The following is a 26157-nucleotide window of genomic DNA, read 5'->3' on the forward strand; positions in this document are numbered from 1 at the left end:
CCAAAGTCACATTTTAAGTTGTAATTACTGTGCCTTAGAGATCCATGAAACAAAATGCCTCCGATCGCCCAAGGACAGAAAGTTCTTGAAATGCTGGAGACTATAGTTTACTGTCGGTAACCAGCCACTTGTTCCTCCCGGAACAAGCTTGTTTGACCCATCTGCACTGGATGAGCTTGATCACACGTGGGTGGGAGGTTCACAGTCGGGGACGAGGTCAGAATATACACTTGCCCCTGATTGGATGTAGCTGGAGGTATGTCAGGATGTCTGCTTGCCTCTGATTGGACCTGATGGGAAATGCAATGAATTATGGCTTTTCCTACTTAAGTTGAAGCAGACTGTGGTTCTGGGCCATTTCCCAGGAACCTGGGTATGGACCTGGCCAGAGTCCATCCACCTGGCTAGTATTTAATTAAAGCTTGGCTTTACCCTGTGGTAGTGGTCTCTTTCTTGATCGGCAGGTCTAACATTCTGGAGGACTGTCCCTTTATACTGTGTAAATATATGTTGCTGTGATTGGTTTAATAAAGAATCTGACTGACTGATAGCTGAATGGGATAAGGTTAGGCAAGAGAGCCAAACTGAGAATTCTGGGAGAAAGGGGGCAGAGCTGGAGAGTCACCAGGAGACGCAGAGGGAGCAAGACAGCCTGGAGGACAGGTAAAGCCACGAGCCGTGTGGCAATTCATAGATTAACAGAAGTAGGTTAATTTAAATTATAATAGATAGTAATAAGCCTGAGATATCAGCTGAGCATTTGCAATTAACATTAAGTTTCTGAGTGATTATTTGGGAGCGACTGCCAGCACAGGAAAACTCCACCTGCAGGTGGTGTCCAACATTCAGGGTCATGCACAGGTTCTAAACGCACAGAAATAGAACCAAATGCAGTCTCCTAGCCTCATATCTTTCATGCCAACCTTGTGTCCCAGCAACTGCCTGTGGGAGGAGCCAGCTGCAAACCACATGTGCTATTGACCTGTGCTACCATCATGGGCTAAGCTGAGCAATGCTGGAAGCTGACATAGCAGTTTAAGATTCACCTCATGCGATCAAAAGACAATAAGATGTTTAGGAAAATAGACCCAGACAGAAACAAACAAACTTCTAAACCAGTTACAGTGTGTTTAAAAATATACATAGGCTTGGAGAAAGAAGAGAGAGTACATATAGTCTTAGATTTAAAAATGTGCTTTTAAAATAATAAAACAAAGTCCTTAAAAAGGGAGTTAAGTAATGTAAGAGAAAAAAATCCATGTAAAGATGGAAAATACACAGAGTCTGGATACTGTATACTATTGTTTTGACTTTGAATTGTTCAACTGCTGAGGAAGGAGCAACAGCTGCTAATAGACATTTGATTATGAAAGCTGCTGGATAAAACCAACCTACATATTTCTAAAGGGACTTGATTTCAAAATGGAAGTCAAAAGATATGTTACTTTGGGGAAAAGGTTCTGCTTTTATTTCCACAGAAGATAAAAGGTTATGGTCTCATTCAAAGTTAAAGATGATCTGTTGTTTTTCTCTTTTAATTGTTGCTGACTTTTAAGCTATCCTATTCAGCAACTGCCACTCCACTGCTACCAGCAGCAGCTAGGCCACAAGAGCAGAAGCCTGGGGGAGTTCTGGTCCCTCAAGCACAGACTCTTTCAAAGCCACTAAGGAAACTTATTTATATCTCTGTCCTTCTAAAGAACTCAAGACTTGGCGAGGGGTGGTGGCGCACACCTTTGGGCAGGTGGAATTATGTGAGTTTGAGGCCAACCTGGTCTACAAAGCTACACAGAGAAACCCTGTCTCGAAGAAAAACAACAAGAACAAGAAATGTTGAAGACTCAAAGGTTGAGGTAGAGTCCTGCTTCCCAGAGAGGCTGAACAGCAAGCAGCTCACCCCCTTATGTCTCCAAGAAGTCCTCGTGCTTTTTCTTGCCCCCCTTACAAACCCTTCTCCACCTGGCTCCTCCCTATAACTTCCTGTCAGCCTGTTGCTGACCCAGCCTCCTGACCGCAGGCGAATTTTATTTAATCCAACACATCTCTGCATCATTAAACAAACATTCCAGAGCATAAACAAGAGTGATGCACCTTAAAATAATGTTTTACAACCCTGACCGGGTTTGATTGAAGAAGACCCCCTGAGAATTCTGGCTACAAACGTAAAAAAATAAACCTAGAAGAGCTACAAGACTTGTGACTTTTATTTTATGTGCTCAAACAAAAAATAAAATCATCTTTAACTGACTTGTACACATCACACATTCCATACATGTAATGTATGTTACCTTTAGAAGTTTATATATTTTCAGAACAAGGGGAACAGACACCATTGAAAACTGACGGCCTTGGTGATCTAGCATCCAGACAGTTTCAAGGCTGCTGCTAAGACAGCCGAGCCTCACTAATTATTCCAACCAAGACCTAACAATTATCGCAAGGTTCCCCCAAAGATTGCCAGTGCCAACAAACAACAGGAAGTAGTCTAGAGAATAATGCCCATATCCCCCAGATGGAGAATGTGTATTTCTTATCATTTAAGAGGGGGTCAGGAAAAGAAAACTAAACAAAGAAGTTAAATTCAAAGATCTCTTACTGAAAGAAGAAAGGGGGTTATAAGATAAACATGATGAGATAAAAGGGTAGATTATTGAATCTACTTTTATCCGAAAAACTATTCATCTCAAAATATTCTATATTGGTATGGATTTTGATTTACTGATACAAATTTAAAGTTAACTTTGTTATACTGTATATATGATTCTTCTCTTGTTTAGAGTATTGTACTTGTGCAATTCATTTAAAATATAACATATAATTAAAAATACAGATTAATAGTCATCTATAATATCAAACATATAGTTATATTAGGGATGTTTTCAAGGTCATACACAGATATATTTAGATAGACAGATGGTCTTCAAACCCTTCAAACACCTACAGAAAATGGTATTTAATATGCCTAATAATGTAAATCTTTTCATGACAGTGAGACACATCTATTCCTGGCAGTATCAATTTACCTTAGAGAAGATAATTGGCATTGAAGAAACTTCAAATGGAGTTTGCCTTCCATTTGGCGAAAATCTAGCCATTTGGGCAAAAAACTGCCCTTGCCTCAATTACTGACAGTTACTGTCCAAACTGGATACAAAAGAAAGTGACTACTAGACTTTGCCAAGACAAGGTAGGACAGTCCATAGCACAGTCCTTCAAAATTCCCTGCTTCTCAGAAAAGTCTGTCAGATATTCTAGACCTGTAGACCAAAGTTAGATGCTCTAATGTCACAGAAGAACCTAGTGTTGACTGTCCAGGCAGCCAGATGTCCCTGTCATTTAGGTAACATTTCACCCTCCTGGGGTATTTGGCAGAGATGAAGACTAGATAGTCATGATTAAAGTTTTTTTTTAGTTATGATAAAAGATAAATTGGGTATAAAACTTTGGAGTGACACAGATAAAATAGATAATATTTCCCCTATTTTGCCAAAGAAAAATGAACTAGATATTATAACTGTAATTCTTACTTGATAACTATTTTTGTTGTATATAATTTTATTGTATTAAAAAGTTAAAATCTTCCTTTTTAATTAAACAAAAAGGGGGAGACATAGCATATTCTTTTACACTGTGTGAATATATGTCGCTGTGATTGGTTTACTAGAGAAGCTGACTGGTCAATAGCGGAATAGGATAAGGTTATGTGGGAGAGCCAAACTCAGAATTCTGGGAGAAAGAAGGGCAGAGTTGGGGAGTCACCAGGAGATGTAGAGGGAGCAAGACATGCTGGAGGGCAGGTAAAGCCACCAGCCACATGGCAATGTGTAGATTAATAGAAATTAGCTAATTAAAATTGTAAGAGCTAGTTGGTAATGAGCCTGAGCTATCAACCTAGCATTTACAATTAATATTACATTTCTGAGTGATTATTTGGGAGTGGCTTCCGGCACAAGAAAAGTCTGTCTGCATCCCAGTGAGATTCAGACCACCCAAATTCTAAAGCTGGACCTACACTCTGGAACTCAGGGGGGCCTGAGGGGCTGCTTCAGGAGGCACCTGCTTTTAGATGGTTCAAGGCTCAAGGCTGCCTTCAGTTCCTGGTCTATCAGAGTGAACTTCCAGGCTGAGGAATGCAGCAAGCATCTACAGAGGCCTCCTGGTGAGTCACAGTTTTGTGAGACTTTCTGGAATGTGGAGGAGGTTTCACAGGACTCCAATATTCTCCTGTCCAGGGCATATAGTGAGACAGTGCCCACCCATCTAGTTCTGGTTTTGGTTGGAAAGTTTTATTTCCTAAAATTGTATTTGTCTTGTTGGAAAGTTTTGCCAGTCTATTTCTCAAGAAAGTTGTGTATGCTTGTTGGGAAGTTTTGTCTGTGTTTTTTGGTGTGTTTGTGAGTTTTGTTTCAAGCAGGGTCAGATATTTTTGCTATTTCCATGGGCCATCTGCCAGTGACTACGTGGCTGCATTTGTGACCAGGGCTCAGAACTTATCTGTGAGCTGTCTGGTCACTGGATTTAGGTTAGTAGGAGTTCAGATATCTTTTGGGTGTGGATAACATTAAAATTGTTTTATGCTTTTTCATTATTGGAAAGCTGGCTCTGGAGTTGGATTATGGCTCTTCCTTTAATAGACCCAGGCATGTTTAGAAGTTTCTTCTCTGTCCTATGTCAGTCTGAGCCACAGGGCACCACGACAGGGAAAAGAAAGCAAAGCAAAACGGCCAAAATAATAATAATAATAATAATTAGACTTGGTTTATGTGAACATTCTGTACTTTGAGGTTTGCAAGTTTATTTTGTTGGATATGGTAAAAATCTATAAAATCTGAAAAATAAAAGTTAGAACCATAACACTGGGAGCTGATAATTAAAAAATCTGGGCATGGGTAATTTTAAAGGAACCACAGGTATGACTCCATCTTGGACTGCTACTATCTTTAGGCAGCCACATGGCTGGTTGCCATCTTTGCTAGGGTCAGAGAAGACGGATGTCATGTGATTAAAGGTGACCATGTGGAGTAAGTATGGCTTTCAAGGACAGAACATAGGCCTCCAAGATACTTTGGATTAGGATAGATTTTTTGCATGGTAATTCCTGTCCTGTCCTGAAAACGAGGTTTATGAAAGATAGGGTTTAAAAGCAATGTTTGTTTTATAAGGTATTGAATCCACACCTTCATGCTTTAATATGCAAGAACGAGCCGTGCTCTGGCAGCTACACTTTGTAATTTAAGAGTCACCCACGTGACAATGGTTTTAAAGACATGAAGGGGTCATGGGGAACAGCTGAGGTTTGCAAATGTGTGGCAGGGCTAGAGTTCCTCAGAGAGCCCAGTTGCTATGGTGGACCCTAGCAGTTTTGGCAATGCGGGTGCCGTGTGACAGCCATCAGAAGCACCAGCCACAAGGAAACGGAGCTGGCTGGGATCTAGAAGGCAGCTGTGTGTACTCTGCTGAGGACGGGGCCAAAGAGGTGATCGAAACCTCTCAAGAAAACCAAAAGGATTGTCAATGAATGCCAGATACTGAGCTTCAGATTGTTGGCAACACTGGAGCTTGGTTTTGTCTTATGCAGATTGTGGTTATGCCCTGTTTTCTAGATCTTGAAGTAAATAAAGGGTACTTTATTTTTGATATTGCAGGAGCACACAGTTGAGAGATTTTAAACATTTTTTCAAGAGGAAATTTTAGAGTTTTACAGAAAAATTTTAAAAACTGTATTTTTAAAGGAAGTTCTTATAATATTTAAATTTATAAGGCTAAGGAACATTTTAAGTTTAAAATAAATAAGAGGTTAAAAATGAAGCCCACATCTATCAGCATTAAATATGAAACACTAGAAACTGGGATATTCCTATCTTACAGTTCAGCAAGAAAATGACCTAAGCAGTCTGGCAAAGGGCTATGAGTCTCCCCCCTTTGGGGTTGAAAGGCATTTTTACAGGGGTTACCTATGACCACCTGCATGTCAGATGTTTGCATTGAGATTCATAGCAATGGCAAAATTGCAGTTGTGAAATAACAACAGGAATTATACGTTGTAGTTGGAGCATTATTGAAGGGGGAAGTATTGGGAAGCTTGAGAAACACTGGCTTAGAGAATGTCTCTCCTTACCTAAGGTCTATTCATGCTGAAGAATGTATGTCTAGCCTCCTTATTTTTGCTAATTTTGTTAAGCTTAAGCGATTTTGATAAACTGAGTCATATAAGACACTGCTATATTCTGTAATGGTTTACTATAAAAGGAACCAAAAACTTCCCAATCTCTCCATGAGTCCATGTTTATGAGTTAAAAGGTTTATTTTGATACTAAAGGAACTTCAATTCAGAAATAGTTTTTAAAGGCTCAAACTTAACAGAGAGGAAACTATAAAGTCCTGATAAGAGATGTCCTTCTGTATGCTGTGAATATATGTTTCTCTTATTGATTGATTAATAAATGCTGATTGGCCAGTAGCCAGGCAGGAAGTACAGGTGGCGCTACCAGACTAGGAGAAATCTGGGGAGAGGGAAGGCAGGAAATCAGTGTCTAGAGGGAGGCACCTTATAGCCACCAGGCATTCTCTGGCAAGCCGAGACCAAATGGTGATACATAGATTAATAAATATGGGTTAATAATTAAGATACAGCTAGCCAACAAGAAGCCTGAGTCTTGGGCTGGAGAGATGGCTCAGAGGTTAAGAGCACTGACTGCTCTTCCAGAGGTCCTGAGTTCAATTCCCAGCAAACACATGGTGATTCACAACCATCCTGGTTGCCCTCTTCTGGCCTGGAGGCATACATGCAGACAGACTATTGTATACATAATAAATAAATAAATAAATCTTAAAAAAACAAAAAAAACCCAAAAAAGCCGGGTGGTGGTGGCACACGCCTTTAATCCCAGCACTTGGGAGGCAGAGGCAGGCGGATCTCTGTGAGTTCGAGACCAGACTGGTCTACAGAGCGAGTTCCAGGACAGCCTCCAAAGCCACAGAGAAACCCTATCTCGAAAAACAACAAAACAAAACAAAACAAAAAAACAAAAGAAAGAAGCCTGAGTCTTCTGCCAAACAGTCTATAATTAATGTAAGCCTCTGTGGGTTTTTTTGGGACTGAACAGCTGCAGGATCAGGCAAGAAAGAAACTTCCAACTACAAAGTCCTTTTCCCAAGGTCAGGCATTTAGACAAAGGCCCCATTCCCTCAGGGGACTGAAGAAAGCCCCTGCTTGCTAAAAAAGGGAGTCATTCTCCCTATCTCTGGCAAAAGGAACTTGAGGTTCCTCCATTAACACATGGCTCTGGTGCCTATTAACTTGTCAAGGACAATGATAGCCTCAAGGCTCCCTGGCCCCTTCTTGTGAGCCCTACCCCAGCAAATCCTAACCTTATGGAAGCTAATAAGTTATTTTAAACTGTTAAGGATAATTAAGAAAAATACGACTTAAATAAAATCTTTAAAGAAAGAATAAAGTAATAAAGATATATATATATATATATATATATATATATATATATATATATATCACAAAAGATTGGGAAATACACAGGGTGCCTGGATCCTTTATGTTGCTTTGTTGACTTTGAACTTTTTAAATGCTGATGAATGAATGACAGCTGATGAGAGACATTGGATTATGGTAGGAACTGAGGAATTAAACCACCCTATATAATTTATAGATATCTTGGCTTAGAATGGAAGTCAGAAAATGTTTTGCATTAGGGGAGAGGTTGTGCTTTTGTTTTCATGGGAAATGAAAAGCTACAGCTTCCTTCAAAATTAATAAAGATCAGATTTACCAGGGGACAACTCCTGAGGATCCTGGCTGCAGACATGAGGGACGAAACCAGGGAAGACTACAAGACAGGTGATATGTATGCTGATCCCTCTGCTTGGGAACAGCTCTGACACTAAATGAGACATGACAAATCCTGTTGGCTACAGAGTCCTCATAACACTTTGGTTATACACTCCAAACAGACTTATAAAGTTGACAGATGTCTTTTACCTGCTGGAACATAAAACAAATCATCTTTAGCTGACTTGTACTAATGGCACATTCCATACTTGTGTTAAAATACGGATATATATGTTACCTTTAAAACCTTGTATGTTTTCAGAACAAAAGGACCAGACACAAATAAAGATAAGACATGTAGCCCAAATGATCCAGCCTCTCAAAATACCTCAGTTACAGTTTCCTCAAAATTCTGCATCCAGAACAACCTCAAAGCTTCTAGTTGAGATGCTCCAGCCTCACAGACTCCTCCATCCAGGACTTCATATGAGCTCTGTACTTTCCCATCACACAGAGACTAAGCAAAAAAAGTAATGCAGCTAGCTCTCCCAGGATTTGACCATTATCCCAATTTTCTAAGGGTGCCCTAGAGATGCTGTTGCCCCCAGAAACAGGAAGCAGTCTAGAGAACACAATACCCACATTCCCAACAGGTAGGGTGGGTGGTTTCTGGTCATTTGGTGGATGTATGTCATTATATAGGGGGAATGGTTGCAAATTGTTCTTGGTCATGGTTAGAGAAGAAACTAAACAATGGAGGTTATGTTCAAGGAGCATTTTTTTTAAATGGGATATTAGGAAAGGGTAGATTATTGAATCTACTTTTAAAATAAAAATGATAGGTTAAAAAGATAGATTATTGAACCTACTTTTAAACTAAAAAAAATGACTAGTCTCAAATATTTCACATTGGTATGAATTTTTATATATTGATACAAATTTAAGGTTATATTTGTTATAGTGTATATGCATTTGTACTCTTGTTTAAGGTATTCTACCTATACAGCTCATTTTAAAATATAATGTATAAGCTGGGTGGTGGTGGTGCACAACTTTAATCCCAGCACTCAGGAGGCAGAGGCAGGCAGATCTCTGTGAGTTCGAGGCCAGCCTGGTCTACAAAGCTACACAGAGAGATCCTGTCCTGAAAATTTAAAAAAAAACATGTAATGTATAATTAAGAAATACAGGTTGGTAGTCAATCATCTATAATAGTGAAACTTGTAGTCTTGTTGGGTATGCTTTCAAAGTGAAGCCTAGGTTTGTTTAGCTCAGATATGCTTAGCAGATAATTGTCCTCAAACTTGTCAGAGACCTGATGAATATGGTATTTAAAATGTTTAATGGAAAAAGCTTACTATGACAGACAGAGACTCCCAGATTCTAGCAGTGACTTATGGTCTCCAAAGAAGATGACAGGACACCACAGTGTCTCCACCTGGATTGTGGTAATGCTAATCACTGGGGAGAATGCCCCAATGCAGCACCTGCCCAGGACCCTTCCCAAACTGTGGACAAGGACAGTCTTCAAGTTGATTGTCCCACTTTGCCTAGACAAAGTCAGGTCAGCCTCTCCCTTGTTCCTCCTCCACAGGACAGCCTCTTACCATCTGGGAGCTAAAGACTAATGTTGTGTTGATACCTCTACCTCCAATGCTATGGAGACCACAGAAGCCTGGGATGCCCATCTAGGTAATGAACTAATCTCTGCCATTTTAATTGATACACAGGTCATTTGATATATTTTCTGCTATAATGTATCCTTCTCTGATGGTATTGGCAGCTAGACTAACTAACTATAGCTTTGTCAACTTAGTAGCAGCAGGCAGCCAGGTTCTTTACCAAGGCTGCAGCCACCTTATTAGCTCATTTCAGATGTAAAAATCAGGCCTTGCTTTTTCTAGAGCTACTAAGTCTCCTGTCTAGAAAAGGCAGACAGGTTTGCCTTGCTTACTGGCTTCAGATTAAAAGATAAGCAGGTTTCAGGTATAATTTTCCACTAAAGGAACATGATTTACAATGACTGTTATCAGTAATAACTGCTTATGTCTCTGGTAAATGATTTAAAGTCTATGCAAGTTTGAGGGGCTAAGGATGTTTTAAGATATATGAAGTCCTGAGGGTGTGAAAGCTTAAGCTCTGAGGGTGATTTAGAATGTAAATGCAAGTTGTAAAGGCATAATATATGTGAAAATGGGAAACGTTTCTGATTTCTTTACCCTTCTATGCTATTGTTACACTAAGATTTCAGAGATTCAGACTTTAATATTGATTAATGAGTTTTGATAAGCTGGTTGAGCACTAACTATGGTTCAGTCACAAGCTCAAGATTTTAGATTTCTTTTGCTTGTCTTCTAAATATAGACTTAAAGGTGCTTCACATCAGATTGAAGACATCTCTTCCAATCTATATCTGGCTCTCTGGAGAGGGGAGAAAATGTTCATGCTTTTAACCCAAATTTATAGCTTTTGCTAAGACTCAAAGATGTGAGTCTATTCCAGTTTTGTTTACAGATACCTGTTACTTGCTTTTTCTACAATTTGGATTTCTGTAGACAGGAAGTTTCTGTCCTGCTCAGTCCCACAACCTTCCAGTCCCAAGTAAACATACAGAGGCTTATGTTAATTATAAACTGTTTGGCCCATGGCTCAGGCTTATTACTAACAAGCTCTTATAACTTAAATTTGCCGCGCCTGCTGCACAGCCTGAGTCAGAGAATGTGGTGAGGGTGTCAGGGATTGACAACACCGACCCAGAAGGCTCCTCAAGAAGGCTCTCTTTTATTCCTACTCTGGCTGGTTATTATATACCCTGACACCAGAGGTGGAGGTGGGTGGGTCTGAAGATAGCTCTAAGAAAACATTGTTTCTATATCAGAGATCATTAAAAATAATCTGGCTCTACTAAAAAAAATCATTACAAAAAAGGGGACTTGAGGTGAAGTAAATAACTGGTCCCATTCTTATTTCCAGGTTCCTTCTAGAGAGTAACTCTAATGTCAGCCACTACAGGGCCTTTGTCCCTTCAGCTCTTGGCTCTTGCATCATTGATGCCACACCTAAATGATGATTCCTGTCTGGGTACCACGAAGTTGATGGTTATTAGATCCCAATACAAAACAGGTACCCATCACAGAGTCAAAGATTTTACTCAGGATATATCTCAAGGAGGGCAATGTGAGAGCCAAAGTTACATTTAAAATTTTAGTAACTATGCCTTAGAGATCCATAATATGAAAATGCCTCTGATCTGCAAGCCCCTCACCCAAGGACAAAAAGTTCCTGAAATGTTGGAGGCTGTTGTTTATGGGAGATAATCAGTCACATGTTTTCACTCCCCAAAGCAAGTTTGTTTGACCCATCTGCACTGGATGAGCTTGATCACAGGTGGGTGGGAGGTTTACAGTCAGGGACGATGTCAGAATATACACTTGCCCCTGATTGGCTGTAGCTGGAGGTATGTCAGGATGTCTGCTTACCCCTGATTGGACCTGATGGGAAATGTAATGAATTATGGCTTTTCCTACTTAAGTTGAAGCAAACTGTGGTTCTGGGCCATTTCCCAGGAACCTGGGTATGGACCTGGCTAGACTCCATCCACCTGGCAAGTATTTAATTAAAGCTTGCTTCAAATTTGGCTTTAAACTGTGCTAGTGGTCTTATTCTTGACCTATGGGAGTAACATAGGCATTTAAGACTCAATCAAAATATGTTTTTGTCCTTTCAAAATAAACCTGACTATATTTGAGTTCCCCAAGCCTGAAATGCAACATTCCCCACAATATATGAGCAATTTAACATTTTAAAATAAGGAACTATTTACCATTAATGTCAAAAGAAACTTTGGTTCCACCATTTTCCTAGCACTGAACCTCTGAGTAGTCATTACCCTCTGGAAAGGTAAAAAGGGCAGGACCCAGGGGAGCCTTCTCTCTTACAAGACAGGGGAGTGAGTGCTAACTACTATGGAGAGTGTACATATACCACTGGGTGGATGAGAACTTGTTTCTCACTGGCTTATAAAGTAGTCACATTTTTCTGTGAAAATCAATCTAATAAGCTAACATGCTTACTTTAATGCTAACAAAAGACAATATGCTGAAGTCCTCCCACTAACGATGGCTGTGTCATTAAGTGTTAGCTGGTCTCTTCTGGGCTACAAACAACCGTGCATTAAGGGTCTGGCTTCCCCAGAGCACATACTTACTGACCACGGTGTAAACCACAGACATGTGATAGCTGCCTGCTTTTCTCCAGCCCCTTGCACTTCTGAAGTTGGTACCCGAGTTTAGTAGGTGTCAAGCCTATAGATTCAGAGTCCACTGCCATTACAGAGAGCCTTCTGAGGGCCAGTCATTCCTTTGACCCTTTGGCTCACTGATGATGTTCTCACCACCATCCTGTGAGGCAGGGACTGGAACTCACTGTGCTGGTAAGGAAACAGGTTCAGATGGGTTAAATTTACTCACCCACAGCCAAGCTGGGGAACCTTTGCCCAAGATACACAATGACTATTTGCTATCTTGCTTCGGATGAGGAACAAAACGGAGACCACATGGCCACAAGATGGCTTTCCCTTCCCTGTGGAGAGGCTTCCCTTAGTAAGCAGAACCACTTCCGCTCACGCCATTCTAATTTACCTCCACTTAGCGTTAATTTTATGCTTTCAGCTGACTGCAGGGAGATGGCGGTCTTCCCACGTGGGCTGAGGACCCACCTCTCAGTTGTTCATCCTGGCCAACTGTGCCTCGCCCTTGGTACCCCCATCTAGAATTACATAGGCCCTGGGCTAGGGTTACCACACTTAGCACTGAAAGGCCCTCATCCTGGGAGGGCGAGGCCTCTGGGAGACAGGAGGCTAATCACTCATCATGCCAGTTGGACATGTATTTTGGGTTTGTTTTGTTTCTGCCAAATCTGAAAGCAAGCAAAGGGTGAAGGGCCAAGGGGAACAGGGCGGGCCGAGTGGAGTTATAGGGTGTGAATGACAGGGTATTCAGAGAACCAACATTCCAAAGGTGTCCCAGGGTGTGGACACATATTAGAGTTTCCACAACTGACATGGCACATCTGACAGTCCCTGTGCCTGGTCCCCAGCTGGGGTTCCTGAGAGCCCAGGGAGTACAAAGCGTTTAAAACGGGAACTGGAGCACGGTCCCTGTCTTTCAAGCGAGTCTTAGAGTAGACAATAAGGAAGTGTCCCCCAGACTTGTCCCTAACACAGTCAACTCCATCTTTCTCCCCACTTTGCAGTTTCCACGAAACGTACACTCATTCACTTTGTCACTTCATCCGAGAGCCTGGAGGTTATCCCAGAGTTGGGTATAGCCAGGTGCATCTGTGACCTCAGCACTGTGGAGGCAGAGATGGGATCCTTGGGACTCCTTTGGCCAGGACTAGAAAGCTCCGAGTTCAGTGAGAGACACTGTCTCAAAACATACTATGGTGAGAAATTGAGGAATACATTTGGCGCTAACCTTTGGCCCCCACAAACATGTGTGCTTGTGTGCATACCAGGTACACACTACAAACAAGTACACATACATACACTGTATGACATACACATACGCTCGCATGTGCGCACACACACACACACACACACACACACACACACAATCAATGTACTTTTAAAATAAGGTTTATTTAATGCACATACGCTCACATGTGCACACACACACACAATCAATGTACTTTTAAAATAAGGTTTATTTAATGCACATGGCTCACATGTGCACACACACACAATCAATGTACTTTTAAAATAAGGTTTATTTAATGCACATACGCTCACATGTGCACACACACACACACAATCAATGTACTTTTAAAATAAGGTTTATGTAATGCATATACGCTCACATGTGCACACACACACACACAATGTACTTTTAAAATAAGGTTTATTTAATGCACATACGCTCACATGTGCACACACACACACAATGTACTTTTAAAATAAGGTTTATTTAATGCACATACGCTCACATGTGCACACACACACACACACACACACACACAATCAATGTACTTTTAAAATAAGGTTTATTTAAGGGTCTGAAGAGATAGTTCAGCACTGGCTGCTTTTTCAAAGTCGCAACTCCAGTTACAGGTGATCCAATGCCCCCTTCTGGCCTTCTCAAGCACAGACATTCATGCAGACAAATTATCCATAGACATAAAATAAAATGGAAAAAGTTTATTTAAAATTGTTGCTCTACTGGGTGGGTGGTGGCACACGCCTTTAATCCCAGTACTCTTGAGGCAGAGGCAGGGGGATCTCTGTGAGTTTGAGGCCAGCCTGGTCTACAGAGCAAGTTCCAGGACAGCTAGGGCTGTTACACAGAGAAACCCTGTCTCGAAAAACCAAAAACATAAAAAAATTAAAAATGGTTGCTCTAATTGTCAAATAAATAAATTATATATATAGCACACATGATTTTTCATATGTGTATACATTTTGAAATGGCTAACTCAAGGCGATTAATATATATTGCCACATATATATTTATTTTTTGTGATGAAACTTCTGCTTTTATCTGTTTTTGAATGCAATACCAGGCCTGGAGTGTTGACTTAGCAATTCAGAGCACTGGCTGCCCTTCCAGAGGACCAAGGTTCAATTCCCAGCACCAACATGGCGGCTCACTCACAACTGTCTGTTACTCAGTTCCAGACATTTAGACACCATCTTATGGCCTCCTTGGTACACAGACACACATGCAGGTAAAACACTCATGCTTCTAAAATAAAAAAAGAACGTGATACATAGCTAACAACTACAGTCACTGCCTTATACCCTGAACTTGTGTCCTTTGACTAAAGTCGCCTCAGTCTCTGGCCCTGGGAGCCCCAATCTTACTCTCTGTCTCTAAAAGTTGGAATTTTCTAGATTCTACACGTGGTGAGATCTTGTGCATGGATCTTTCTAACATTAGTTTAAAAGCAAATGAAATTGTTCTCACAAACCTAACATCTAACAAAACACAACCCAACACAAAGCACAACTTAACACAAAACACAACCTAAACACCTCCACTTATTTCCCTTAGCACCAGACCCCCTCCCCCACTTCCCTCCCACCCGCTCCCCACCTTTCCTTTTAGAGACCTAGCATGCTCCTCCCTAGTTCCTCCCAGACACCCAGCTAAGCATCACCCTCTCCACACGTCTGTCCTAACTATTCCCATCAGTGCAGACAGCATCTTGTGTCTTGTGCAGAACATAACTCATCCCTTCCCATCACCAATGGAGGGGAATGTTCTCTCTGAATGTGCCCTGTCCTCTCCCCCTGCCTAATGACACTTCAGCTCATTGAAAGGAGGGACCCTGGCTTACTGAAACCATATTGCTCCGCCACAGTACATACCCAGAAATATTTTCTGCAACTGAACATAACATGACAGGTGCTACTAAAAATCATCACTACCACCAACAGCAAAACACAAGGTGCTCTGGGAATTCAATGTTTAATAAACCCAAAGCCAGTCAGCAAAAAAAAAAAAAAAAAAAAAAAAAAAAGGCCTGCTAATTGCAGATCGTTGTATACCCTAGAAAAGAAGTCATGTGGCTTACTGCAGAAGAAGGTATTTAGAGGATTCTGGACGGCTGCGGCAAGGGGAGCAGCTGTTTGTGGCTGTCTAGAGTCAATGGGCCAGGCCCTGCACACACACAAGTGCTGAAAGAGGAGCCTGTGTGGATACCCCATCCCTGACCCTCCATTAGCGTGACCTATGGCATGGGGATGTGGATTTGACATGTAATCTATAGACTTTAGGGTTGGATCTGATTTTGACCACCTGGCAAATGAGTGGAGGCTAAGTGACCTATCTTCTCCCGGAGGTCATAAATTGCACTTAGGTAGCGACTAGGTCTTATTAAGCTGTTTGAGTTCTTGTAGTTACTACAGGAAGACATATATCTTGTGCTGTACATGAACCACATTTAACAATTAGATCAAATGAGCTGCCTGTGTGCCTTTTGAGAAATGAGATGCCTTGCCTGGCCCTCCAATTCTGTCTGGGGGGTGGTGTAGCACGAATAATAAAAACACAGAGACAGATATTGGGGTTCACGCTGAAGATCAGAGAAGCAAAGCAGCCATGCCAGTAGCTCTTACCTCTACCAAGAGCTGGGGAGAGCTGTCTTCACTGTGGCTGGAAACTAAATCTCAGAATACAAACAGCATGATACCCTGGGCTCCAGGGCGGGATGAAGGAAGAGCCCGGAAAGAAAATGAGAGGCCTGGATTGGAGAATCCACCTTCCCCCGACCCTTCCTGGCTGCTGGCACCCCAAGATTTCTCTTCATGACAATTGGAAGAGAGTTTCTCTTTCTGTTTCTTTTGCATTGTAATCCATAGAGGTTTTCCTCGTCAGAGGTATAGAAAAGGGTCCATGGCTTATATACGAAGGAAGAGGAGACTTTTACAATCTTGAGTGTGTACATGTTTATGTGTAAGCATGATCACATGCCATGGGGCATCAGAGGACAACTTCAGGCATTGGTTCTCATTTCCAATATGAGACAAGGCCTCTTGTTGGCTGTTGCACATGTGATGCCGCAGGCTTCCAGGAGTCTCCTGACTCAGCCTTCCGTCTTGCTGTGGGAAGGCTGGTATCACAACTCTTGCTGTGGGTTCTGGGATCCAAACTCAATCCTCACACTTTTACAGCTATAACTTTACCCATTGAGCTGCCCCTTCAGCTTTAAGAGGAACACCGTTTTAAGTGTAGCTTTTGCTCGCTATCAAGCCTAGACAACCCAGTGCCTCAGAATCAAAGTTTGTCAAGGTCTGGGAATATAGCTGAGTAGTGGAATGTTTGCCTCATGTGCTTGTGACTCTAAGTTCAACCCCCAGAACCACCACATATATATAAATTGAAAAGTTTAGGTGGGTGGTAGAGAGAGGCCTTGGGGTCCTTTATTATCCCCAAGAGATAGCTAATGAGTCTTAGATATCATGGCTATAGTAGTGTTAAGGATTTCGAGTGAAAACCATCACCATTCAACACTTCAAATGCTCAATAGTAAATTGATCAATGAGCAAATATCTTTTAAGTTAGTTAGAGAAGAAATGCAGATAGTGTCTTATCATTTAAAAAGATAATAGCCAGGCAGTGGTGGAGCACGCCTTTAATCCCAGAACTTGGAGGGCATAGACAGGTGAATCTCTGTGAGTTTGAGACCAGCCTGGTCTACAAAGTGAGTTCCAGTACAGCCTCCAAAGGTACACATAGAAACCCTGTCTCCAAAAAAAAAACAATAAATAAATAAATACATAAATAATAGTAAATGAAATCTATTTACTTTTGTGGTTCTGGGGATCAAATCCCCAGCCTCAGGCATGTTAGATGAAATGCTGAATCATCCAGCTACTTCCTCAGCCCCAAATAAAGGGATTTTTATGAAATAGGTATGACTGGTTCAAACTCACTGTGTTTTAATTATACACGCAACACATAAAGCTATTGCGTAATTATACATGCAAAACATAAGCCTACTGGATAATTTATCCATGCGCTACACAAATCTATTGAGTAATTTTACATGCAATACATAAAGCTACTGAGTAATTATACATACAAAACATAAACCTACTGGATAATTTACACATGCGCTACACAAATCTATTGAGTAATTTTACATGCAATACATAAAGCTACTGAGTAATTATACATACAAAACATAAAGTTATTGGGTAATTTGAATCAATCTACTATAAACCAGTGAAAAAAGAGAAGGGTGAGAGAAGAGAAATGGAGGAAAGACAAAGGCCAGCAGAGGTTTTAGGAGGAAGTAGACATTCAGAGAGAGAAGCAGAGAAGAGAGGAAGAGAAAGAAGCAGAGAAATGGGGGGTGTGGGAGACCAGAGATGTGAAAGTATATTCCAGAAAGCCCCCGGCTTGCCCTACTCTCTGACTCTCCTCCTCCCTCCTCCTTTCTCTAAGTCCTCACTTCTTCTAGTGGCTTCAGGACTAACCCACTGTAAGAATCGTGGCCTGCTTAAAGGAGGAATTCTTTGGACTGTAGATCCAGCTGCAAGAAAATTTCTGTTCTATGAAGAAGTCAAGCAAACCTACTTAGAGTGCTGGACCCCTTCTCTCCAAAAGGGAAGCCAAGGCACCTAGTGCTGTATTTTTCCTAAAACTGATTGTTTGATGTCCTGTAAATAAGCCCAGAATGTCTATTTAATGCCAATTTTTCTCAGGGAATTGGGATAGGGGTTTTGATGCATAGGACACCAAAACTCCACGTTTCTTGGGTAGGTTGTTTGTCCCACCCCAACAAAGCATACATCTGTGTACCAAGTCACCCCCAGAAGCATCTGTGTATTAAGCCGACCCCTCTCCAGCAGCACCTGTGTACCAAGCCACCCCCTGGCAGAGGCTGCAACCACTTTGAGGAAATGAGGTTCTTTCTAGCATGTCCAAAGTTGCCAGTGGTACAATATGAACCCATACTCAACTAGAGCAGTTTGCTTATTCATCTGAAGGAACTCTGACACTGTGGTGGTCTGCACCGCCAAGAAAGAAGGTAAATTACGGAAAACTTCAGTCTTCCAGCCAGCTACCTTTGCCGGCTGTCTGTCTGTTCATCACTCCTAAAACGGCAGTGTAGACCAAATTTCTATTCCAGTCAGAGGAGGGCACTGTTGAGCTCTCTCTCCATTTATTTTTTTATGTGCATTGGTGTTTTGCCTGTATGCATGTCTTTGTGAGCGTATCGGTCCCCGGAACTGGAGCCACAGACAGTTGTGAGCTGCTATGCAGGTGCTGGGAATAGAACCCAGGTCCTCTGGAAGAACAGTTAGTGTACTTAATTGCTGAGCCATCTCTCTAGCCCTGAAACCTTCTCAAGGCCAGGCAGAACAATTAAATTCCAGAACTTAGTATGACTCCAGGGGACTAAAGCAGTTAAGACTTGATCTCAGCTATAGATTCAGTCAAATGACTTTGCTGGCTCTCCAAAAAGGAATATGGGACTGTAGCCACATTTCTATCCTATTCTGATCACCAAAATGGGACCCAGAAAGCCTAGAACCTTCCTTAAAGCCTGGGGATACTTGGAGGCCACTGCAGCCTGGGTCTCTGGCCAACACCAGAGGGTGCTGACACCCTCTGAATCTAGGCAGGAAGCGTTGGGCACCCTCCTTGAGCCCACTAGAGGGCACTGGCAGGGATCGGCTGCCAGTCACAAGATATGGAGCAGATGGCAGGTGACATCAGTGATAGAGCCAAGACCTGGGTACAGTTTCTCCCTAAGAGGATCTCCAAGGGCAGCTGTTGAGGGGGACATGGGTAGAAGAGCTGGCCAGCATGTGTCTTCTGGAGAAATCCTGCATCTCCTGGTTCTAGTGATAGCATTTGGCCTGGAGTAAGTGGCTTCACCTCCCTGAGTCTCAGTTTTCTCATTTGCAAACTGGAGCTGCTATGATTCTGGTTGTAGCATCTCTGTGAACCCTCCCAACACTGCGACCCTCTAATACAGTTCCGTATGTTGTGGAGACCCCCAGCTATAAAGTTATTTCCATTGCTACTTCATAACTGTAATTTTGCTACTGTTATGAATTGTAATGTAAATACCTATGTTTTCCAGTTAAGGCTGCCCTGTGGAAGGTTCATTTGACCCCAAGGGGTCACAAGTCATGGGTTGTGAACTGCTGTTCTAGAATGTCTAGAATACTGTGACATTTTAAGGACTAGAACTGCGATTTTTTGTTTTGTTTTGTTCTTGTTTTTGAGACAGAATTTCTCTGTATAACAGCTCTGGCTTTCCTGGAACTCACTTGTAAACCAGGCTGGCCTTGAACTCACAGAGATCCACCTGCCTCTGCCTCCTGAGTTCTGGGATCAAAGGCGTGTGCCATCTCCATCCCGTCAGACCCCGATAGAGAGATCCTGAATGGTGGAGGCTGTGATTATCCCAGACAGTCAAACATGATAGTCACGCATTAATCTATATGATCACAACCCCAGGGGTGCATTGTGAGGGTGTGTGTCACACAGGTATCATGTACAGCATTAACACAAAGTGGGACACATGGAATACAGAGCTGGAGGATCTAAATTGATCTAGAATGTCCAAGGTCTGCCCCCTCAGAGTGCTGTCTGCACTCAGAAAGTGAGATGGGAGAAAGGACAGAAATCTGGAGAATAAGAAAGGAAGAAGTGGACTACAGAGGGACAAATCCTGAATTGTACCTCAGAGACCCCAGTGACCCAGGGAGAGACTCTCTCAGGTCATTTTCTCACCTTCTAAACTGAGTTGGTTGAGCTTTGACACTCTCTTCTTCAGGGGGTAAGGTAAGTAGGAGAGAGTCCCACAGGTATCAGAAATGTGGGACAGAAACCACAGCTCGGGGTCATGTCTCCAGTTATGCTTTCTTTCACCAAACACAAGTCAAACATGCCCTGGCTGCTGACTAATTAAGACCCTGAGAGAAAGTTGGACAGATCCAGAGTGTACAACAAATTACAAGTGGCATCAGGACTGCATCTAACCTAACCACACTTTTGGCCTTTGAGCCCTTCTGTGAGAGGCTCACTACGTGTGATGGGGGCTGTAAGACATACCCACGCCAAACCTGAATCCACCAGTAGCCATGGGGGGGCTCTAGTTACTGTATGTGGACTGGGAACTAATCTGTATTGCTCCCTAAGAACAACTCACTCTCAGGATGGTCCAAGGGAACTTTTTGTATCATTTCTCAGAGAATAGAAAACACATATGAACAATTGAGTGAATCTTGTATATTATAACTTTAATCATTTATGTTTATAACTTGAAATTCTAGAATTAACAAGCAAATGTTGGATTTTCCTTATATCAGAGACATTCTTCACAAAAAACAATCCCCTTTGGGACACATTCAGTAAAAGGTAAAAGTTTTTTTTGTGTGTTCTAAAAGGAAACCAGAATACTGAACACATTTAGGTTAAAAAAGGTGCTTGAGGCTCTCTTTTCTCCCTGGGGCAGAAGCTGTCTCCACACAACTGAGAGACCCCACGTCCCACAGCCTGAATTCCACTCATACTACATCACAACCTACAGTCCCTTCCATTATTTGCCGGCGTGCAAGTGGCCAGTGGTCAGTCTAGGTCCCTCCAGAGGGAGGCTTAGCAGTAAGAGTCCAAGTTGATCTTAGAAGTAAAATTCCACCCTAGTCGGGCCGTTTGCATGGAAAAGGAAGCAGAAAATGTCAGAAATGTTCTCCATGGCACTGATTTAAAAGCACTACAGGGTCATTTCTATAGTTACTGCAGGCCCTGGAGGAGTGACTTAACGTCTCTGAACCTCAGTTAACTCGCAAGGCAATTCTAAGAATAGGAGTTTCTCTCTCTCTCTCTCTCTCTCTCTCTCTCTCTCTCTCTCTCTCTCTCTCTCTCTCTCTCTCTCTCTACACACACACACACACACACACACACACGCTGACACATCACATAATGGGAAGTTTCTCTGCTATTACTATCCCAGGGCTGACTTGGTGTTATAACATGAGATAGTATACTCAGCGATTGTCAGTGCTAGTTGATGAATGACAGAGTCAAGCCACAAACTAAAGCTGTAGATAGAACCAAATCTGGTTTCTTTGCTCTAGCTTCAGTCTGCCAGGCAATCTTGCTGTGTCCTTAGGTGAGATATTTCAATAATCAATGGGGGAGTGTAAACAGTAACAAGATCTGTGAGGGCTGAACCCCTCTAAGTATGACCTCCCTGATGTGCTCTACATCATCCCAATCCTAAAGGCGAGTCTGACTGGAGTGTGGGGGTGTGGGGGTGCAGACCCGCCTGCAGCTGTGGGATCCTGTAAACACAGACACCTAACATCTCCCAGTCTTGCAGAAACTCCAGCTATGAACACCACCACCATCACTATGGCTAGCCAGTTTTACAACCTTACATAAGAGTGAACAAAAAGTTTGTTTTAAACTCCATGTTCACTAAAGCAACTAAAGTCAGAGACAAATAAGTCCAAAATGTTAAGTGGTGAGGGCCATGTGATGTTTCTGGTGGAGGGCATGTAAACTGGTATAACTCACTATACAGAAATTTGTGGGGGCTGGAAATGGCTCAGAGGTTAAGAGCACTGGCTAGTCTTCCAGAGGTCCTGAGTTCACTTCCCAACAACCACATAGTGGCTCATAACCATTTGCAATGAGACCTGGTGCTCTCTTCTGGCAAACATGCCAGAACACGGTATGCATAATAAATAAATAAATAAATAAATAAATAAATAAATAAATAAAAAAAAAAGAATATTAGGTGCACCAAACACTATTTGAAAAAAAATTGTGGTAGCAGGCATGATAGGACATGCCTGTAATCTAGCATTCGGGAGGCTGAAGCAGGAAGATCTCGAGTTTGAAGCTGGTTTACACAATAGAACTCACTCTCAAAAAGAAAGGAAAGAAGGAAAAGCAAGCAAGCAAACCTGGCTAACAAGTGAAAAAGGGAAATAAAAAGGAAAGGCTAGGACATGAGTGTTCCTAGGTATGATGGAGGAGAACGCTTATTATAGATACCTGGGAGAGCTTAGCCAGAGACAATGCCATCTGGGAGAGTCCAGAGTGGGCATGACCAGACTGAGCTGGACCACATAGACAGAGGGGAAGGGAAGGGAGGGGACGGAGGCAATAGGAATGAGGTACAGCAGCCAAGAAGACAAAGGTACCAAAGGGGTGGGTAGCCAGAATGGCTGGATTATATAGGGAAGAGCCTCTGGGGAAAGGGCAGCTGGGGGGCGGGGTAGAGAGTGGGGTATGCCAGCCACACTCTGTAACAGGTAGGGACTGCTGAATGGTGGGGAGGACCTGGCAGCCAGGTCCACTTTGATATGTTAAATAGGCACCTCAGTCATTTGTCCCAGGGTTTGAGACTTAACAGTTAACATTTTTCAAAACTGGAAATTACATTCCTGGGTATATACCAAGTATACATTAAAGTCGTGGGCTAGAATTATGCTAATAAGGAACCCTAGTCATTTGAAGTGCTTTTAAATTAAATTACTCTAATTGTAATTCTGGAAAATTTCTAATTCAGTTCTTTAATCACACCTATCACATGCTCACTTGCCACCAAAACTGTATTAGATAGCACCCACAGAGAATATTTCTATCCAGCCAGGCAGAGTAGTACACACCTTTAATCCCAGCACTCAGGGAGCAGAGGCAGGCGAATCTCTGTGAATTCAAGGCTAGCCTGGTTTACACAAAGAAATCCAGAACAGCCAGAACTACACAGTGAGACCCTGTCTCAAAAAAAAAAGGGGGGAAGGAAGGAAGAAAGAAAGAAAGAAAGAAAGAAAGAAAGAAAGAAAGAAAGAGAAAGATATTTCTAACCACCACCGCCCTGCCTTCAGCGGCTCTTTTTACAACAGACCCAAACTACAAACTCATCTACCTGCCTGTCGATGGTGAAATAAATGGTAAACTGAGATATATCAAACACTCGAAGGTAGTTTGAACGAACGGCCTGTGAACGTGCTGCCATATGGCTAAACTTTGCAAGAAAAAGCCAGGCAAATAAGAATGCATACAGGCAATTCCATCTAGGCCATGATCTTCAACGGGCGGGCGTAACTATGCTACAGTGCCAGGAGCCCGGACTCCGGAAGACTGTAGTCACCGTGTTCGGGATTTGAGGGCACTGGCCTCTTTAGTTCTCCGCCTGGGTGTTAGCAGTTTATTCTGTCTTTTTCTTTACAACCCCTCTTTCCTGATGAGTCTTCCTGTTTTCAAAACGCCCTGATTTATCTGATATCTACAGACCAGGGACGGGGAAAGTGGTCCTTCAACACAGCTAGTATGCTTTTGAGCTCACTGTCCTCATGGGGATGCCTCCACAGCACAGCCTGCCGCCCAGTGGACACGTGGCGCCCGACCCTGGATTCCTACCTCACTCTGCACGGTGCTGGCCTGGCTCCTCGCCCAGGTGGTAGCGGTCAGGAATGCTGGCCCTTCCAGTCCGGGGCTGGCGCTGCCTTGGTCAGGTCCTCGGGGCTCGGGCTTGCTGGTGTACTCTCCACTCAGTCGGTTTTAGCTGCCAGTGCCGGTCCCGGCATCGGATCCAGCCTCTCCCGCACAGAGCCGGGCAGAGGCGGGGCATGAACGGTGTCCACTCACACTGTGTCCTTCCAAGGCCCTAGAGTTGGGAGCAGGCGGCCAGGAAGTCCCCTGTGGGTCTCTGAACGCTGAAGCCAAGGAGAAATAGGCAGACTGGGGCCTCCAGCCTTGCCGCCTCTGCAGGTGGCTCTTCACCAAAGCTCCCGCTCCCAGCCGCATCAGCTACAGAGAGGGTCACAGACCAACCGCTCCGACGGTCCGGTCCTTAAGCAGCCAACAGTAGGCCCGGGTTTCTCTTCAGGACCCTTTTTTCCTGCAATGATGGGTTAAAGAGGACAAAGGCCAGGCTACTTTAGCTTGGGTCTTTTCCCCCAGGTCCGGGCCAGATTCTTTGCTAAGCGTTAGGGACAGCTTTGTCCTCAAAAAGGCTTTACCTGCAAAGGCACAACTGGGGACTGGCAGTCCAGTCTCAGCCTGCACAGAAGCTAGCCTAGTTCAGTCTTGAACCAAGCCACTTTTTTTTTTCTGGGCCATCGCTTTAATTTTTCAAAGCCAAGGTGGTCTGCACCTGAGTTTTTATGGCCATTTGCTGATTTGTGCATTTTCTTTTTTGTGTGCTTTATTGTAGATTCTAAAAAAAGAAACTGGGGACTGGAAAGATGGCTCAGAGGTTAAGAGCACTGGATACTCTTCCAGAGGTCCCGAGTTCAATTCCCAGCAGCCACACGATGGCTCACAATCATCTATTGTGGAATCTGATGTCCTCTTCTGACTAACACACATAACAATAAGTACATCTTTAAAAGAAAAAAGAAACAGAGAGGTCAATTCAAGGAGAAGACTGAGGTTCAGAATGACTCTAATATACTCCAGGTGGGTACCACTTGTAGGGTGGGCTTTGAGATTAGAATAGAGACTGCCTGCTTCTGATCCACAGGCTCCACAGAAACCTGATCTGACTGACAGGCCAGTAAGAACCAGTTCCTCCTCCCAGCCCTGCCTACTCACCTCCTCCGCCTGGTGTGGCATAAGTCACTGTGGATAGTGTTTATATACAGATTTAGAGATGCAAGGAGGCTTGTAGTCAGAGGCCAGCTGGAAATTGCAATTTATCCTTCTCTCTAACTTAGAGGCAGAGAGAGCAGAGCCCAGAGAGACAACTTACACAACCTAAAGGCTCTTGGGTGGTAAGAAGGTTCTCATGTGTGCATAAGCGTGTTCTCTCTCTCTCTCTCTCTCTCTCTCTCTCTCTCTCTCTCTCTCTCTCTCTGAGTGTGTGTAAGAGTGTTGTGAGTGTGTGTAAGCGTTGTGTGAGTGTATGTGTGAGAGTGAGTGTGTGTGAGTGTGTGTGTGTGTGTGTGATTCTTGTAGAACAGAGATATGGAGCAGCAGCTTCAGAAAGATCTTCTCTGCCACCCCGGTGAATGATGCTACTTTGGTCAAAGGTTTTCACTCTCTGATGTCCCTGGCTCTGGAACCCCAGCAATGACGGAAATCCTTTAACAAAGTAGTGGGAGCTATTTATGTTTGGAGTATACAGGCTCCCGAGTGGGGCAGGGGGCTGGAAGGGGTTGACCCAGTCTAGCTGTAATTATCTTAAGACACGCAAAGAAAACCACGAGGAAGTCGGTGCGTAGGCCCAGCTGCGCTTCCTCTTTGAGGGTCGCATTCTTCTAGAGCCTAAGAGGATGCAGATTCAAGGAAGGCTGGCTGGGCAGGAGGAAGCCTGCAGGGAAGGTGAGGGTCTGCAGCTAGGAGCATTGGGAATCCACAGCCAGCAGGATGCGTGCGTGTGTGTGTGTGTGTGTGTGTGTGTGTGTGTGTGTGTGTGTGTGCCCGCGCGCACGCATGCACGCATGTGTGTGTGTAGCTACCTAGGCCACTGCAGTGGAGCAAGGGTTGCTGCCCCTAGGGACTTCAGCTCCTCAGGCATAAGTTCCATCCTGGGGGCGAGCAGGCTGAGCCTGGTTCATCTCTCTCATCACCTCCTGACTACAGACCTCACTCTTCCTTATTTCTAAGTCCTGCCCTAACCTCAGACTGTTCCGTGTCAAGGTCATCACCAAGTTCCAAGCCTCCTTGTTTACATCTTGAGCTGTAGGGAGAAATGTGGCATCTGAGAGAGAGGGACTCCCGGGCAGCACAGTACAGAAAGCAGAACTTGGTCCTAGAATTTCAGGATAAGCTGCCAGATGTCCCTGCCCAGGTACAGGTAAGCTAGGAGCCCCTCCCCCTATTTCCCTCACAGCCAAAACCAAGGTCCCAGCTTGACTACACCAGGGCTACCTGCATGGCTGGCTGTTGAGCCATCTA

General features: G+C 43.2%; 1 long non-coding RNA gene across 2 annotated transcripts in view; it reads right to left on the reverse strand.

Moving 5' to 3' along the window:
* Positions 1-26157, reverse strand: part of LOC121139976 — a 43871-nt gene that overhangs the window by 16204 nt on the left and 1510 nt on the right. The window contains exons 2-3 of one of the 2 annotated variants that reach the window (XR_005876764.1): positions 23677-24157; positions 31-290 (exon numbers count right to left, since the gene is read on the reverse strand). This is a non-coding gene — a long non-coding RNA (uncharacterized LOC121139976). Of the gene's footprint in view, positions 1-30; positions 291-23676; positions 24158-26157 lie in introns of those variants that run through there. The other variant, XR_005876759.1, reaches the window with a different exon arrangement.

Source organism: Mesocricetus auratus, unplaced genomic scaffold (genome assembly GCF_017639785.1).
Source record: "Mesocricetus auratus isolate SY011 unplaced genomic scaffold, BCM_Maur_2.0 Super-Scaffold_4256, whole genome shotgun sequence".
Taxonomy (NCBI): Eukaryota; Metazoa; Chordata; class Mammalia; order Rodentia; family Cricetidae; genus Mesocricetus; species Mesocricetus auratus.